Below are 4,776 nucleotides of genomic sequence, written 5' to 3'. Positions count from 1 at the left end.
CACTAGCCACTCCTCAGCAGGAAGATTGGGCAATCTACTTCTGTAGTGATACTGCCTCAGAAACCCAAGGAGGGATCGCTATGAGTTGGATCTGACTCGTCAGCAGTGGGTGGGTATTTTCCCTGTTTAATGGATTTGGCCCTTTGTCAAAGATCAGTAGCTATAAGTGGATGGATGTATTTCTGGGTTCTCAATTCTGTTCCACTGGTTTATGTGTCTGTCATTGTACAAATACCAGGCTGTTTTGACTACTGTGGCTGTATATAGGTTTTGAGATGGAGGGGTGTAAGACCTCCTACTTTGCTCTGCTTATCCAATGTCTCTTTCATTTCCATATATAATTAGTGATTGTTTTTTCCATACCCTTAAAGAATGTTAAATGAATCTGGATTAGGATTGCGTTGAATTTGTAGATTGCTTTGGGTAGTATCAACATTTTCACATTGTTCAATGTTCCTATCCATAAGCATGGTATGTTTTCCCAGGTATGTAGATTTCTTATAGTTTTTTGTAGTAGTGTATTGTAGTTTACTTTGTATAGGTCTTTCATGTCCTAGGTAAAATTTATTCTGAAGTATTTTGTCTTTTTGGTAGCTATTGTAATTGGTATTGATTTCCTTTTCAGCAAGCTCTTTGCTGGTGTAGAGGAATCCAACTGATTTTTGTATGTTGATCTTGTATCTTGCCACTATGCTAAATCTCTTAATAAGTTCCAGTAGTTTTTTTACTGAGTCTCTTGTGTTTTCTCTGTATAGGATTGTGTATCATCAGCAAATAGGGATAGTTTGACGTCTTCCTTACTGATTTGGATGCCTTTGATTTCCTTTTCTTGTCTTATTGCCTTGGCTTGGATTTCTAGTACAATGTTGAATAGAAGTGGTGATATAGGTGATATAGGTATCCTTGCCTGATTCTTGTTCATAGGGGGAATGGTTTCAATCTCTCTCCATTGAGAATATGTTGGCTATTGGTTTTGTATATGTACCTTTTATTATGTTGAGGAATTTCCTTCAATTCCTATTTTTCTGAGCTTTTTTTTTTTTTTTAAATCAGGAATGAGTGTTGAATTTTATCAAATGCCTTTTCTGCATTGATAGAATATGATATGATTGATATGATCATGCGGTTCTTTACCTTTTTTTACTTCTGCGATTATATTGATTGTTTTTCTAATGTTGAACTGTCCTACGTAGTTGCTATGAACCCCACTTGGTTATGATGTATCATTTTAAAAAATGTGTTGGACTCTATTGGCCAGGAATTTGTTGAAGATTTTTGCATCTATATTCATGAGTGATATTGATCTATAGTTTTCTTTTTAGTGATGTCTTTGCCTGGTTTTAGTATTAAGGTTATGCTTGCTTCATAAAATGAATTTGGGAGGATCGTATCCTTTTCTATGTTCTGGAATAGTTTGAGTAGTATTGGTGTCAGTTCTTCTCTAAATGTTTGGTAGAATTCTCCAGTGAAACCGTCTTGGCCAGGACTTTTTTTTGTTGGTAATTTTTTTATGACCTCCTCAATTTCTTCTTTGGTTATAGGTCTTTTAAAATTTTCCACCTCAGTCTTTGTTAGCTTGGGTAAGTAGTATGTTTCTAGAAGTATGTCCATTTCTTCTAGATTTTCAAATTTGTTGGAATACAGTTATTCATGGTATTCTAATGTTATCTTTGATATCTTTGTTGGTTCTGTTGTGATGTTGTCCATTTCATTTCTTATTCACATAAGTTGTATCATCTCCCTCTTTTCCTTTGTTAAGTTTGCCTATGGTTTTATGATTTTATTAATCTTTGCAAAGAACTCCTAGTCTGATTGATTTTTTTCTAAAGTCTTTTTTTTTTTCCCTGTTTCATGTATTTCTGCTTGAATCTTTTAAATTTTTTCTTCTGGTGACTGTAAGCTTTTTTTTCTTTTTGCTGCTTTTTTTCCAATTGTTGGAGATGTTGTGTTATGGTGTTGATTTTTTGATGTGTGCATTTGTTGCTATAAATTGGTCTCTCATTACTGCTTTTGCTGTGTCTCAGTGATTTTGATATGTTTTGTTTTAATTCTCATTCAATTCAAGGAATATTTTAAGTTCATTTTTTTATTTCTTCTGTTACCCAGTAGTTTTTAAGGAGGGTGTTATTCAGTTTCCATGTGTTTGCTCTTTTTCCTTTGATCTTCTTATTGTTGATTTTTAATTTTATAGCATTGTGATCTGAGTATATGCTTTGCAGTATTCTAATGTTTTTAAATGTATTGAGGCTTGCTTTGTGGCCTATCATATGGTCTGTGCTGGAGAATGTTCCGTGTGTGCTGGAAAAGGATGTGTATTGTGCTGTTGTTGGGTGGAGTGCTCTGTAGATGTCCCTTAGGTTAGGTTGGTTGATTATATTGTTTAGTTCTTCTGAGTCTTTGTTGGATTTCTTTCCAGTTCTATCTTTCATCGAAAGTGGTGTAATAAAGTCTTCTACTATGACTGTGGAATCATCTATTTATCTTCTCAATTCTGTTAAAGTCTTATATATGTATTTTGGGGCTCTTTCATTGGGTACGTAGATATTTATTGTGGTTATAGTCTCTTGTTCAATCAATCCTTTAATTATTATGTAATGTCTTTCCTTGTGTCTTATGGTGCTTTTTGTGTTACAGTTAATTTTATCAGAAATTAATATTGCCATTCCTGCTCTTTTATGTTTGCCATTTGTTTGATATATCTTTTTCCAACCTTTGATTTTTCGTCTATTTTTGTCTCTATTTCTAAGGTGTGCCTCTTGTAGACAGCATATTGATGGATTGTTTTCTTATCCAGTCTGCAACTCTCCATCTCTTGAATGGTGTATTTGATCCATTTACATTCAGTGTAATTATCAACAAGTATGAATTTGTTGCTGTCATTTTGTTAGGTATTTTTTTTGCAGTGTTGATGATTTTTTGTTCATATAATTTTCTGTGTTGAGCTCATTTTGTTTATAAATCGTGTTATCATTTCCTTTATTGTTATTGTTTTAGTATTTGCTAAATATTTGTGATTGTTATCTTTTTTATTTTGATGCAAAGGTTTATTATTTTTCTTTGAGGTTATCCTGTGATTTATAATTTTCTTCCCAAGTTTAGAACAATCTGTCCTATCTCACAATTGTCTTGACTTCCTCAACATTTAGAAGTTCTGTGCCTACCCTGTTTATTCCCCCTTTTTAGTTTGTAGTTGTCCTCATTTACCAACTGATATCTCTGGTTCCCTGTTTCCAGTCTTGCATACTCATTTTACTTTGGATAGTTCAATAACTGGGTTGGTTTCTGGGTTATGTCATCATGTGTGTCAGTCTTCAGTTGTTGGTTGCTGCTGTTGCTTCTCTGTCTGAAGGACTTCCTTTAGTATCTCTTCTAAGGTTGATCTGCTTTTATCAAATTTTCTTAATATCTGCTTATGTGGAAATGTCTTAGTATCAACATCATATTTGAGGGACAATTTTGCTGGTTATATTTCTTGGCTGAAAGTTTTTTTCTTTCAGAGTTTTATATATATATCATCCCATTGCCTTTTTGCCTGTATGGTAGGTAATTTTTTGTCTTTCCTGTGCTGCTTGTAGGATTCTTTCTTTGTCTGTGGTTTTGGTGAGTTTAATGATGATATCGCTTGGTGATTTTCTTTTGGATACTATCCTTTTTGGAGTTCCTTGAACTTCTTGAATGGATATATTGTCATGTTTCATTATATAAGGGAAATTCTCTTCCAACAAATCTTCGATAATTTTCTCTGTGGTTTTATTTCCTGTTCTGGAATTCCTGTTACATGTAAATTATTTCTCTTGGTGGTATGCCACATGAATCTTAAGCTGTCTTCATTTTGTTTTCATCTTTTTACCGATCGATCCCTTAACAAAGTAACATGGAAGTATTTGTCTTCGATTTCACTAATTTTATCTTCTATCGATTTGATTCTACTCCTTTCTCCATTCAGTGTGTTATCTGTCACTGAAATATTAGTATTCATCTTCTGGAATTCTATTTGTAGATTTATATCATTTCTACTTTTTGTTTATTTTGTCAATTTGTTCTTGTATTGTTTTCCTAAATGCTCTAGATTTTTTCTGTGTATTCCTTAATTTTCTCCATGTTTTCCTTGATCTTTCTCTCAATCCACTGAATCTTCCTGTATATATTTGAATTCCTTATCAGGAAGTTCCATTGCTGTGTCTTCCTCAGGAATGTTTTCTAGGTCTGTGTCCTGGTCCCTTGTTTGTACTACCCTATCTTGCTTCTTTGTGTGGTCTGATGGTCTGTTGTCTCTGAGACATTGTGACAACATTGTATTTATATTTAATTGGTGATTGTATGTTGGTGTGATTTACCCTAGATTTTTTTTGTTGTTGATATATCTGAGTAAGTAAGGTGCCATGCTCCTCTATTTGCTAGTTGGTAGCACTTAGGCACTCACCACCTGTCTCCTGGTGGGTGTGATAGACAATGAGAGTGTTTGCACAGATCTCTGTTTGCTGTTCATGAAAAACAGTTAAGGGTGCATTGGGCTGGTGTTAGCTGTCATCTACCATTGTTCAGTTAGTGCAAAAGCAAATGGTGGCCCTCAATCAGTAGGTGGGGCCACAGAAGGTGAGCATATGATTGGGTCATATGGGCATGATTGCTGCCTCCCCCCTAGTTAGACTGAAAAAAAAAAATCGTAAAACCACCAGAAAAATAAAAACAAGAGGACAAAAAACACAAACCAAATAATCTGGAAAAATTACAAGAAGAAAAATAGGAACAAAATAAATGAGAAGAAACATTTAA

Source organism: Orycteropus afer, unplaced genomic scaffold (assembly GCF_000298275.1).
Source record: "Orycteropus afer afer isolate SDZICR_OR568_19922 unplaced genomic scaffold, OryAfe1.0 scaffold00100, whole genome shotgun sequence".
NCBI lineage: Eukaryota > Metazoa > Chordata > Mammalia > Tubulidentata > Orycteropodidae > Orycteropus > Orycteropus afer.
This window is presented reverse-complemented; position numbering follows the sequence as displayed.